Here is a 15,357-nt window from a genome sequence, read left to right as displayed (position 1 = left end):
ATTATTATTATTAATCTTAATATTTTTAGTAATATTATACATAAAATATTACGACAAGGTCATGAGCGTGTCACTTTCAAAACAAGCTTCAAACGGGATAGAACTAAGGAAATTATGGGTTATAGCTATGGAGGTTATGGGTAATGTTCATGGGTATTGTTCGCAAGTCAAACCTAGTATTTATCATCTCTGTTGCGTCTACGTACTTTCCTGCAATATTGAATCTCAATATTGATAGGTTGAGATCTAGGATTATTTGATATTCCGAGTTTCGGTCACATTACGATGAACAACTTTATGTGCTGCTAAGGTGAGTTTCATAAGATCTCTTTTACTCTCTACATTTTTGGGCTGAGAATACATGCAAATGCTTTATTAACCGATATACAATATTTATATGCGTGAGTTTCATTGCTCCCTTTTTAATTGCTTTTGCAATATATATTTTTGGGCTGAGAATACATGCACTTTATTTTAAACGCAATGGATACAAGTACATACTAAATTCTACACTGAGTTTGAACCGAAAATCCCTTAGCTTTGGTAACTAGTAACTGCCGGTTATAGGAACTGGTGGGCGCGAGTAGTAGTATATGGATCCATAGGGCTTGATATCCCCATCTGAGCTAGAGCACTAGCCTTTTAACGGACGTATGCTATTTGAGAAGCGTACACGTTGGTTTGCGTGTATTATTAAGATGATTATACAAAGGGTATAAATTATATATACGTTAAGTTTAGTTACCAGGGTGCTCAATTTCGTAGAATATTTTGATAAACGTTTCGGATGAAACAACTGAAATCTTGTGATCCACCTTTATATACAGATTATGCGAAACACTAAAACTATGAACTCACCAACCTTTGTGTTGACATTTGTTAGCATGTTTATTCTCAGGTTTCTTAGAAGTCTTCCGCTGTTTGCTTATATGTTAGACAAGCTATGTGCATGGAGTCTTACATGGCATATTTATCATGGAAACGTTGCATTCACCAAATCATCACCATGTATCTTATTTTGACTGCATTGTCAACGGAATTACTATTGTAAACTATTATTTACGGTGATTGTCTATATGTAGAAATCATCAGATGTCGAAAACCTTTGATTTAAATATTCATTTATGGTGTGCCTTTTCAAAAGAATGCAATGTTTACAAAACTTATCATATAGAGGTCAAATACCTAGCAATGAAATTGATGAATGACGTGTTCGTCCATATGGATTTGGAGCGATCGTCACAGTTCGTATCGAAAATCAATTTTCCCCTTGCGATATCTGTGTTACATCATAAAAGAAACTATTTTAGTTTCTAAATTCTGAAACTTCCAAGTTTAAAATGTGAATATTTTGGAAGTGGTGTTGGGAGCTGAAGCATGAGTTAGTATAATATAATGACACTTGATCAACGTGATTATATTACAGTAAGTCATGTTGAGTTTCTAATGGAACGTGACAAAGGTTCACAGATCACACCCTCATCATAAACCATGTTACATAACTCTTTCATTCTATATAATCTCTAAATATATCAAGAAAATATATTTCTTGATGATTCGGTCTTTTCCGGATATTCTGGTAATTTGACAAGTCAGATTGTGCCATTACCTTTTCTTTCTTAGAACATTAATTATGTTTATTCTAAAATTCATACCTACGAATTCTGGACCATTACTCGCTTGACTTAAGGTCGGGAAGAGAAAATGAAAGCATGAAGCTTCGAAATATAACGGAGAACATAAAGTCCGATAACAACCCCGAAATTACAAACCGTGTATATCAATGCGTATAGCAATATAAAGACACGGGAGAATGAAAAACACTATAACCCCAAGGTAATGGTAGAAGAAAGTAATTTCCTCTGGTGGTAGATGAAAAAGAAGAATGACAGATATGAAAGTTAGGAGTATATCAAGAATCAGAACTGGATGAAGCATTTCACAATCTTTTGAAAGTATGAAATGAGGAAGAAGATGTAGGAGTAGTGAAAATAATGAAACAGAAGAGGTTAATTTATAGCAAAACATCGGACGCAGCAATAGAGGCAGATTACGCATTTAATCAAAGAAAATCCTAATTTCCGCAAATTCCGAAAAATTAAATCTTATTATGAATATTTTCTATTCCTTAAAATCCGAAAATCAATCGTTACTACATCAAGAGATAAGACGCATCTCTATTCTCCATTTCACTTGATTACGATAACTTCTCTCATACGCTTCGAGTAATTGGATTATTTTATCCATATTATTCAAACATAGATAAAACTCTATTATCAACTCATATTCGTCATTAAAACATTTTTATTGTTAGCCGTGATGACCTCACTCAAATTTCGGGACGAAATTTCTTTAACGGGTAGGTACTGTGATGACCCGGAAATTTCTGACCAAATTTAAACTTAATCTTTGTATGATTAACATTTCCGACACGAAAAACAAAGTCTGTAAAACTGAATCTCAAAATTTTTGAACTACTTTTATATATTTAAATACCCTTCGGTTGTTTTCGATGATTCGCTAACAATTATATGTAAATAGATACATATATACTATAACTTGAAAAGGTAACAATGTATTAATTGTTTGATACCGTACATTAAACTTATTGGTTTAAATAACTATTTGAATATATATATGATAAGTTGAAATATTTATTATTAAAATTTATTTATAAATAACTTCCAATGTGTATTTAAAAACTGATTTATGTATATTAAAAAGATATATACATATATATAATTTCAAGTTATTTAGTAAACGATAGTAACATTCGTTTATTGGTTCGATTGATATTTAGATAAGTTAACTAAAGCATTTAAGATGAACCAGTAAAACACTAACTTGCTACAGTATTTTCAAATTGCTACAGTACCCGAAATGCTACAGCGTTTTTGAAAATCACTATTTGCTACAGTGAAATTGACTTTGCTACAGTGAATTGCTACAGTAAATAAAAAGGGAGCAAATGAAACTCACCTTAGCAGCATATAAAGTCGTTCACCAAAATGTGATCGAAACTCAGAGTATCAAATAACCGTAGATCTCAACGTATCAATATTGTGATTCAATATTGCAGAAAAGTACGTAGACGTAACGGAGATGATAAATACTAGATTTGATTCACAAATATACCCCCGAACATTACCCATAACCTCCTTGGCAATAACCCATAATTTTGTTAGCTCTATCCCGCTCAAAACCCATTTTGAAAGTGACACGCTCAAGACCTCGTCGTAGTATTTTATGTATAATAATACTACTAATAATAATAAGAATAATAATAATAATAATAATCTTAATAATAATAATAATAATAATAATAATAATAATAATAATAATACGGAGTAAAAAAAAAATAGATTGAGGATATATATTGGCCAAATGATCGAGCTTTATAATGTCTCCGTATTATTATTATTATTATTATTATTATTATTATTATTATTATTATTATTATTATTATTATTATTATTATTATTATTATTATTAAGATTATTATTATTATTATTCTTATTATTATTAGTAGTATTATTATACATAAAATACTACGACGAGGTCTTGAGCGTGTCACTTTCAAAATGGGTTTTGAGCGGGATAGAGCTAACAAAATTATGGGTTATTGCCAAGGAGGTTATGGGTAATGTTCGGGGGTATATTTGTGAATCAAATCTAGTATTTATCATCTCCGTTACGTCTACGTACTTTTCTGCAATATTGAATCACAATATTGATACGTTGAGATTTACGGTTATTTGATACTCTGAGTTTCGATCACATTTTGGTGAACGACTTTATATGCTGCTAAGGTGAGTTTCATTTGCTCCCTTTTTATTTACTGTAGCAATTCACTGTAGCAAAGTCAATTTCACTGTAGCAAATAGTGATTTTCGAAAACACTGTAGCATTTTGGGTACTGTAGCAATTTGAAAATACTGTAGCAAGTTAGTGTTTTACTGGTTCATCTTAAATGCTTTAGTTAACTTATCTAAATATCAATCGAACCAATAAACGAATGTTACTATCGTTTACTAAATAACTTGAAATTATATATATGTATATATCTTTTTAATATACATAAATCAGTTTTTAAATACACATTGGAAGTTATTTATAAATAAATTTTAATAATAAATATTTCAACTTATCATATATATATTCAAATAGTTATTTAAACCAATAAGTTTAATGTACGGTATCAAACAATTAATACATTGTTACCTTTTCAAGTTATAGTATATATGTATCTATTTACATATAATTGTTAGCGAATCATCGAAAACAACCGAAGGGTATTTAAATATATAAAAGTAGTTCAAAAATTTTGAGATTCAGTTTTACAGACTTTGCTTTTCGTGTCGGAAATGTTAATCATACAAAGATTAAGTTTAAATTTGGTCAGAAATTTCCGACCCGTCAAAATCGCTATTGACGCGGCACGTTAATCATTGATTCCACAGTGAGGTTTTGACCTCTATATGATACGTTTTGTTAAAATATTGCATTCATTAAAATAAGTGACTTTCTAAACATAGAAAGTTATAAACATGTGGGCGAGTGCTTAGGTATAAGCAAAACCCCAAAATACATAAGTCTTTAATTTACAGGTTGACATCACAGTCCAATTATTTATTACACAATGCAGTTTTATTTTGAATGCAATAAACTTTGTACAAAGCATGAGAGACTCCATGCAGGCAACAAGCACATCACAGCGGAAGCATTCTAAGGACATGAGAATAAAACATGCTAAAAAGTCAACACGAATGTTGGTGAGTTATAGGTTTAATTGCTCGAGTCATAAACATATATAAAGATAGACCACAAGATTTCATCAAAAGTTTATCAATAGATTCTACGTAACAGAGCACCCTGGTAACTAAACTTAACGCTATAGTGATAATTACCCCATTCGTTTTAATACGCGCAAACCAACGTGTCTTAAACTCAAATAACATACGTCCGTTAAAAGGCTAGCGCTCTAGCTCGGACGGGGATGTCAAGCCCTATGGATCCATATACAATTATTCGCGCCCACCAGTCCATATCCTATGTACTGGCAGCTACTAGTTACCAAAGCTAAGGGATTTTCGGTTTAACTCAATGTAGAATTTTGTATGTACTTGTGTCTTATTGCGTTTAAAATAAATTGCATGTATTCTCAGCCCAAAAATATTTAAAGCATTTAAAAAGGGAGACTATAACTCACAGTTCAATATTGCGATTCAATATTGTAGGCAAATTGCGTAGACGTAATGATGGTAGATGACTGTATGGTTGGCCTTGGATTCAAGAACAATACCCCGAATAATACCTAATATTTCCTTAGCTTAAAGCGGTTTGAAACCCGAATTAAAAACACCCTCGTATATACCTTATTATTATTAAACTTAAATTTAAAATTATAATTATAATATAAATATAAATATTAAGAGAAATGTGAAAAACTTCGTCGAACAAACTGCGTATTTATATTACTTTTCGATTTACTGTAGCTCATGCGATCGCATGAGTTTTCAGTGTTTTTGCCATGCGATCGCATGGCCGCCTTTTCTGTTTTTGTTTGCTAGTTCGTCGACATCAAATAGTATTTACTGTAGCAAATAGTGTTTTACTGTAGCAAAATAGTGTTTTACGGTAGCAAATAGTGTTTACTGTAGCAAATAGTGTTTACTGTGGCAAAGTCGTTTTCACTGTAGCAAAGTCGTTTTCACTGTAGCACTGTAGCAAAATACGGTTTCACTGTAGCAAATAGTGTTTTACTGTAGCAAAGTCATTTTTACTGTAGCAATTAATGTTTTACTGTAGGAAAGTCGTTTTTACTTGTACATCTTATAATATATATATATATATATATATATATATATATATATATATATATATATATATATATATATATATATATATATATATATATATACATACATATATGTATATTTACATAATATTAAATCATAAAGAGAATTGGTTTAAATTAGTCGAAATTTTTCGGGTCATCACAGTACCTCCCCGTTAAAGAAAATTTCGTCCCGAAATTTTGAGTAGTACCTGTTTCATGAGCGATATCAGTGAACAAATGTGGATACTTTTGCTTCATTTGATCTTCACGTTCCCAAGTAAACTCGGGTCCTCGTCTTGCGTTCCAACGAACTCTAACTATCGGTATTTTGCTTTGTTTTAATTGTTTGACCTCACGGTCCATGATTTCAACAGGTTCTTCGATAAAATGGAGTTTATCATTGATTCGTATTTCGTCAAGAGGAATTACGACATCTTCTTCAGCTAAACATTTCTTCAAATTTGACACGTGAAATGTGTTGTGAACACTACTAAGTTCTTGCGGTAGCTTTAATCGATAAGCAACTGTTCCAATTCTTTCCGTGATTTCAAAGGGTCCTACGTACCTAGGACTTAGCTTTCCTCGTTTACCGAATCGTACAACGCCTTTCCAGGGTGACACTTTCAACATGACTTTGTCGCCCACTTGAAATTCTAGCGGTTTTCTTCTTACATTGAAATGTCCCGTTCTTATTGATTAAAAACGTTCCATATTAATTGATTTCGTTGCGAGGTTTTGACCTCTATATGAGACGTTTTTCAAAGACTGCATTCATTTTTAAAACAAACCATAACCTTTATTTCATAAATAAAGGTTTAAAAAGCTTTACGTAGATTATCAAATAATGATAATCTAAAATATCCTGTTTACACACGACCATTACATAATGGTTTACAATACAAATATGTTACATCGAAATCAGTTTCTTGAATGCAGTTTTTACACAATATCATACAAACATGGACTCCAAATCTTGTCCTTATTTTAGTATGCAACAGCGGAAGCTCTTAGTATTCACCTGAGAATAAACATGCTTTAAACGTCAACAAAAATGTTGGTGAGTTATAGGTTTAACCTATATATATCAAATCGTAACAATAGACCACAAGATTTCATATTTCAATACACATCCCATACATAGAGATAAAAATCATTCATATGGTGAACACCTGGTAACCGACAATAACAAGATGCATATATAAGAATATCCCCATCATTCCGGGACACCCTTCGGATATGATATAAATTTCGAAGTACTAAAGCATCCGGTACTTTGGATGGGGTTTGTTAGGCCCAATAGATCTATCTTTAGGATTCGCGTCAATTAGGGTGTCTGTTCCCTAATTCTTAGATTACCAGACTTAATAAAAAGGGGCATATTCGATTTCGATAATTCAACCATAGAATGTAGTTTCACGTACTTGTGTCTATTTTGTAAATCATTTATAAAACCTGCATGTATTCTCATCCCAAAAATATTAGATTTTAAAAGTGGGACTATAACTCACTTTCACAGATTTTTACTTCGTCGGGAAGTAAGACTTGGCCACTGTTGATTCACGAACCTATAACAATATATACATATATATTAAAGTATGTTCAAAATATATTTACAACACTTTTAATATATTTTGATGTTTTAAGTTTATTAAGTCAGCTGTCCTCGTTAGTAACCTATAACTAGTTGTCCACAGTTAGATGTACAGAAATAAATCGATAAATATTATCTTGAATCAATCCACGACCCAGTGTATACGTATCTCAGTATTGATCACAACTCAAACTATATATATTTTGGAATCAACCTCAACCCTGTATAGCTAACTCCAACATTCACATATAGAGTGTCTATGGTTGTTCCGAAATATATATAGATGTGTCGATATGATAGGTCGAAACATTGTATACGTGTCTATGGTATCTCAAGATTACATAATATACAATACAAGTTGATTAAGTTATGGTTGGAATAGATTTGTTACCAATTTTCACGTAGCTAAAATGAGAAAAATTATCCAATCGTGTTTTACCCATAACTTCTTCATTTTAAATCCGTTTTGAGTGAATCAAATTGCTATGGTTTCATATTGAACTCTATTTTATGAATCTAAACAGAAAAAGTATAGGTTTATAGTCAGAAAAATAAGTTACAAGTCGTTTTTGTAAAGGTAGTCATTTCAGTCGAAAGAACGACGTCTAGATGACCATTTTAGAAAACATACTTCCACTTTGAGTTTAACCATAATTTTTGGATATAGTTTCATGTTCATAATAAAAATCATTTTCTCAGAATAACAACTTTTAAATCAAAGTTTATCATAGTTTTTAATTAACTAACCCAAAACAGCCCGCGGTGTTACTACGACGGCGTAAATCCGGTTTTACGGTGTTTTTCGTGTTTTCAGGTTTTAAATCATTAAGTTAGCATATCATATAGATATAGAACATGTGTTTAGTTGATTTTAAAAGTCAAGTTAGAAGGATTAACTTTTGTTTGCGAACAAGTTTAGAATTAACTAAACTATGTTCTAGTGATTACAAGTTTAAACCTTCGAATAAGATAGCTTTATATGTATGAATCGAATGATGTTATGAACATCATTACTACCTTAATTTCCTTGGATAAACCTACTGGAAAAGAGAAAAATGGATCTAGCTTCAATGGATCCTTGGATGGCTCGAAGTTCTTGAAGCAGAATCATGACACGAAAACAAGTTCAAGTAAGATCATCACTTGAAATAAGATTGTTATAGTTATAGAAATTGAACCAAAGTTTGAATATGATTATTACCTTGTATTAGAATGATAACCTACTGTAAGAAACAAAGATTTCTTGAGGTTGGATGATCACCTTACAAGATTGGAAGTGAGCTAGCAAACTTGAAAGTATTCTTGATTTTATGAAACTAGAACTTTTGGAATTTATGAAGAACACTTAGAACTTGAAGATAGAACTTGAGAGAGATCAATTAGATGAATAAAATTGAAGAATGAAAGTGTTTGTAGGTGTTTTTGGTCGTTGGTGTATGGATTAGATATAAAGGATATGTAATTTTGTTTTCATGTAAATAAGTCATGAATGATTACTCATATTTTTGTAATTTTATGAGATATTTCATGCTAGTTGCCAAATGATGGTTCCCACATGTGTTAGGTGACTCACATGGGCTGCTAAGAGCTGATCATTGGAGTGTATATACCAATAGTACATACATCTAAAAGCTGTGTATTGTACGAGTACGAATATAGGTGCATACGAGTAGAATTGTTGATGAAACTGAACGAGGATGTAATTGTAAGCATTTTTGTTAAGTAGAAGTATTTTGATAAGTGTATTGAAGTCTTTCAAAAGTGTATAAATACATATTAAAACACTACATGTATATACATTTTAACTGAGTCGTTAAGTCATCGTTAGTCGTTACATGTAAATGTTGTTTTGAAACCTTTAGGTTAACGATCTTGTTAAATGTTGTTAACCCAATGTTTATAATATCAAAAGAGATTTTAAATTATTATATTATCATGATATTATGATGTACGAATATCTCTTAATATGATATATATACATTAAATGTCGTTACAACGATAATCGTTACATATATGTCTCGTTTCAAAATTATTAAGTTAGTAGTCTTGTTTTTACATATGTAGTTCATTGTTAATATACTTAATGATATGTTTAATTATCATAATATAATGTTAAATATATATATAACCATATATATGTCATCATATAGTTTTTACAAGTTTTAACGTTCGTGAATCACCGGTCAACTTGGGTGGTCAATTGTCTATATGAAACCTATTTCAATTAATCAAGTCTTAACAAGTTTGATTGCTTAACATGTTGGAAACATTTAATCATGTAAATATCAATCTCAATTAATATATATAAACATGGAAAAGTTCGGGTCACTACAGTACCTACCCGTTAAATAAATTTCGTCCCGAAATTTTAAGCTGTTGAAGGTGTTGACGAATCTTCTGGAAATAGATGTGGGTATTTCTTCTTCATCTGATCTTCACACTCCCAGGTGAACTCGGGTCCTCTACGAGCATTCCATCGAACCTTAACAATTGGTATCTTGTTTTGCTTAAGTCTTTTAACCTCACGATCCATTATTTCGACGGGTTCTTCGATGAATTGGAGTTTTTCGTTGATTTGGATTTCATCTAACGGAATAGTGAGATCTTCTTTAGCAAAACATTTCTTCAAATTCGAGACGTGGAAAGTGTTATGTACAGCCGCGAGTTGTTGAGGTAACTCAAGTCGGTAAGCTACTGGTCCGACACGATCAATAATCTTGAATGGTCCAATATACCTTGGATTTAATTTCCCTCGTTTACCAAATCGAACAACGCCTTTCCAAGGTGCAACTTTAAGCATGACCATCTCTCCAATTTCAAATTCTATATCTTTTCTTTTAATGTCAGTGTAGCTCTTTTGTCGACTTTGGGCGGTTTTCAACCGTTGTTGAATTTGGATGATCTTCTCGGTAGTTTCTTGTATAATCTCCGGACCCGTAATCTGTCTATCCCCCACTTCACTCCAACAAATCGGAGACCTGCACTTTCTACCATAAAGTGCTTCAAACGGCGCCATCTCAATGCTTGAATGGTAGCTGTTGTTGTAGGAAAATTCTGCTAATGGTAGATGTCGATCCCAACTGTTTCCGAAATCAATAACACATGCTCGTAGCATGTATTCAAGCGTTTGTATCGTCCTTTCACTCTGCCCATCAGTTTGTGGATGATAGGCAGTACTCATGTCTAGACGAGTTCCTAATGCTTGCTGTAATGTCTGCCAGAATCTTAAAATAAATCTGCCATCCCTATCAGAGATAATAGAGATTGGTATTCCATGTCTGGAGACGACTTCCTTCAAATACAGTCGTGCTAACTTCTCCATCTTGTCATCTTCTCTTATTGGCAGGAAGTGTGCTGATTTGGTGAGACGATCAACTATTACCCAAATAGTATCAAAACCACTTGCAGTCCTTGGTAATTTAGTGATGAAATCCATGGTAATGTTTTCCCATTTCCATTCCGGGATTTCGGGTTGTTGAAGTAGACCTGATGGTTTCTGATGCTCAGCTTTGACCTTAGAACACGTCAAACATTCTCCTACGTATTTAGCAACATCGGCTTTCATACCCGGCCACCAAAAATGTTTCTTGAGATCCTTGTACATCTTCCCCGTTCCAGGATGTATTGAGTATCTGGTTTTATGAGCTTCTCTAAGTACCATTTCTCTCATATCTCCAAATTTTGGTACCCAAATCCTTTCAGCCCTATACCGGGTTCCGTCTTCCCGAATATTAAGATGCTTCTCCGATCCTTTGGGTATTTCATCCTTTAAATTTCCCTCTTTTAAAACTCCTTGTTGCGCCTCCTTTATTTGAGTAGTAAGGTTATTATGAATCATTATATTCATAGATTTTACTCGAATGGGTTCTCTGTCCTTCCTGCTCAAGGCATCGGCTACCACATTTGCCTTCCCCGGGTGGTAACGAATCTCAAAGTCGTAATCATTCAATAATTCAATCCACCTACGCTGCCTCATATTCAGTTGTTTCTGATTAAATATGTGTTGAAGACTTTTGTGGTCGGTATATATAATACTTTTGACCCCATATAAGTAGTGCCTCCAAGTCTTTAATGCAAAAACAACCGCGCCTAATTCCAAATCATGCGTCGTATAATTTTGTTCGTGAATCTTCAATTGTCTAGACGCATAAGCAATCACCTTCGTTCGTTGCATTAATACACAACCGAGACCTTGCTTTGATGCGTCACAATAAATCACAAAATCATCATTCCCTTCAGGCAATGACAGTATAGGTGCCGTAGTTAGCTTTTTCTTCAATAACTGAAACGCTTTCTCTTGTTCATCATTCCATTCAAATTTCTTCCCTTTATGCGTTAATGCAGTCAAGGGTTTTGCTATTCTGGAAAAGTCTTGGATGAACCTTCTGTAGTAACCAGCTAGTCCTAAAAACTGGCGTATGTGTTTCAGAGTTTTCGGGGTTTCCCACTTTTCAACAGTTTCTATCTTTGTCGGATCCACCTTAATACCTTCTTTGTTCACTATGTGACCGAGGAATTGAACTTCTTCCAACCAAAATGCACACTTTGAAAACTTAGCGTACAATTCTTCCTTCCTCAATACTTCTAACACCTTTCTCAAATGTTCACCGTGTTCTTGGTCATTCTTTGAGTAAATAAGTATGTCATCAATGAAAACAATGACAAACTTGTCAAGGTATGGTCCACACACTCGGTTCATAAGGTCCATGAACACAGCTGGTGCATTAGTTAAACCAAACGGCATGACCATAAACTCGTAATGACCGTAACGTGTACTGAAAGCAGTCTTTGGAATATCATCTTCTTTCACCCGCATTTGATGATACCCGGAACGTAAGTCAATCTTTGAATAAACAGACGAGCCTTGTAGTTGATCAAATAAGTCGTCGATTCTCGGTAGTGGGTAGCGGTTCTTGATGGTAAGTTTGTTCAACTCTCGGTAGTCGATACACAACCTAAATGTACCATCTTTCTTCTTGACAAACAAAACAGGAGCTCCCCACGGTGATGTGCTTGGTCGAATGAAACCACGCTCTAAAAGTTCTTGTAATTGGCTTTGCAGTTCTTTCATCTCGCTGGGTGCGAGTCTGTAAGGAGCACGAGCTATTGGTGCAGCTCCTGGTACAAGATCTATTTGAAATTCAACGGATCGATGTGGGGGTAATCCCGGTAATTCTTTCGGAAATACATCGGGAAATTCTTTTGCAATGGGAACATCATTGATGCTCTTTTCTTCAGTTTGTACTTTCTCGACGTGTGCTAGAATAGCATAGCAACCTTTTCTTATTAGTTTTTGTGCCTTCAAATTACTAATAAGATGTAGCTTCGTGTTGCCCTTTTCTCCGTACACCATTAAGGGTTTTCCTTTTTCTCGTATAATGCGAATTGCATTTTTGTAACAAACGATCTCCGCTTTCACTTCTTTCAACCAGTCCATACCGATTATCACATCAAAACTCCCTAACTCTACTGGTATCAAATCAATCTTAAATGTTTCGCTAACCAGTTTAATTTCTCGATTCTGACATATATTATCTGCTGAAATTAATTTACCATTTGCTAATTCGAGTAAAAATTTACTATCCAAAGGCGTCAATGGACAACTTAATTTAGCACAAAAATCTCTACTCATATAGCTTCTATCCGCACCCGAATCAAATAAAACGTAAGCAGATTTATTGTCAATAAGAAACGTACCCGTAACAAGCTCCGGGTCTTCCTGTGCCTCTGCCGCATTAATATTGAAAACTCTTCCGCGGCCTTGTCCATTCGTGTTCTCCTGGTTCGGGCAATTTCTAATAATGTGGCCCGGTTTTCCACATTTATAACAAACTACATTGGCATAACTTGCTCCGACACTACTTGCTCCGCCATTACTCGTTCCGACACCATTTGTTCCTTTCGTTCTATTAACCCCTTGTCCGTAGACCTCACACTTCACCGCGCTATGACCATTTCTTTTACACTTGTTGCAAAATTTGGTGCAGAACCCCGAATGATACTTTTCACACCTTTGGCATAGCTGCTTCTGATTGTTGTTGTTGTTGCGGTTATTATTGTTGTTGGGATGATTGTTGTAGTTGCTGTTGTTGTTGTTGTTGTTGGGCCGTTTGTTGTAGTTGCGATTGATGTTGCGATTGTTGGGATAATTGTTGCGATTATTGTTGTAATTGCTGTTGTTGTTGTATTGGTGATTCTTATCACTGTTTTCCTCCCACTTTCTTTTGACTTGCTTCACATTGGCCTCTTCAGCAGTCTGTTCTTTAATTCTTTCTTCAATCTGGTTCACTAGTTTGTGAGCCATTCTACATGCCTGTTGTATGGAGGCGGTCTCGTGTGAACTTATATCTTCTTGGATTCTTTCCGATAATCCTTTCACAAACGCGTCGATCTTCTCTTCCTCATCTTCGAATGCTCCCGGACACAATAGGCACAATTCTGTGAATCGTCTTTCGTACGTGGTAATATCAAATCCTTGGGTTCGTAACCCTCTAAGTTCTGTCTTGAGCTTATTGACCTCGGTTCTGGGACGGTACTTCTCGTTCATCAAGTGCTTGAATGCTGACCACGGTAGTGCGTACGCATCATCTTGTCCCACTTGCTCTAGATAGGTATTCCACCATGTTAACGCGGAACCTGTGAAGGTATGCGTAGCGTACTTCACTTTGTCCTCTTCAGTACACTTACTTATGGCAAACACCGATTCAACCTTCTCGGTCCACCGTTTCAATCCGATCGGTCCTTCGGTTCCATCAAATTCCAAAGGTTTGCAGGCAGTGAATTCTTTGTAGGTGCATCCTACACGATTTTCTGTACTGCTAGATCCAAGGTTATTGTTGGTATGTAGCGCAGCCTGTACTGCGGCTATGTTTGAAGCTAGAAAAGTACGGAATTCCTCTTCATTCATATTCACGGTGTGTCGAGTAGTCGGTGCCATTTCCTTCAAAATAGTTAAATGGAACAAGTTAATCATACAGAATATTAAGAGTAGTTAATAGTATTTCGTAGCATAATATGAACTCATTTATAAAAGCTTTTTCTTCATATTAGCATTTTATAAGTTTAAATTCGGGTAGTACCTACCCGTTAAGTTCATACTTAGTAGCTAATATACAATTCAACTACTACAATTCTATATGAAAAACTGATTGTAATAATATTTCACGTTCAAACTTTTATACAATATTTTACAAACTTACAATACCGCTTATTTTACATAAAGCATGAAATATAGCACACAATAACTTTGATACAAGATAGTTGTGAAGATAATTCTAGCTAGTACACAAGTCGTTCAGCAAAGGCAATAAAGACACGTAATTCATACGTCCAGAAACAAGTCATGCATTCTGGTTTTACTAGGACTACTTCCCATCCTTGATCTTGTGGAACATAACCGTTATGGTCGTTGATAAGACAGCGTGTTGTAACGTCGTCAAAGGGACGAGGGTTACGTAATGACCAACAGTCTCGTAATAACCTAAAAACCTCATTTCTTATCCCAATTACCGACTCCGTTACTTGTGGGAACGTTTTGTTTAATAGTTGTAGCCCGATGTTCTTGTTCTCACTTTGGTGAGAAGCGAACATCACTAACCCGTAAGCATAACATGCTTCTTTATGTTGCATGTTAGCCGCTTTTTCTAAATCACGAAGTCCTATATTCGGATATACTGAGTCAAAATAATTTCTTAACCCGTTGCGTAAAATAGCATTTGGGTTCCCCGCAATATATGCGTCAAAGTAAACACATCGTAACTTATGGATTTCCCAATGTGATATCCCCCATCTTCCAAACGAAAGCCTTTTATAAACCAAGGCATTCTTGGAACGTTCTTCGAATGTCTTACAAACTGATCTCGCCTTAAATAGTTGTGCCGAGGAATTCTGACTGACTCTAGACAAGATTTCATCAATCATGTCTCCG

Source organism: Rutidosis leptorrhynchoides, chromosome 4, assembly GCF_046630445.1.
Source record: "Rutidosis leptorrhynchoides isolate AG116_Rl617_1_P2 chromosome 4, CSIRO_AGI_Rlap_v1, whole genome shotgun sequence".
NCBI classification, from domain to species: domain Eukaryota; kingdom Viridiplantae; phylum Streptophyta; class Magnoliopsida; order Asterales; family Asteraceae; genus Rutidosis; species Rutidosis leptorrhynchoides.
This window is presented reverse-complemented; position numbering follows the sequence as displayed.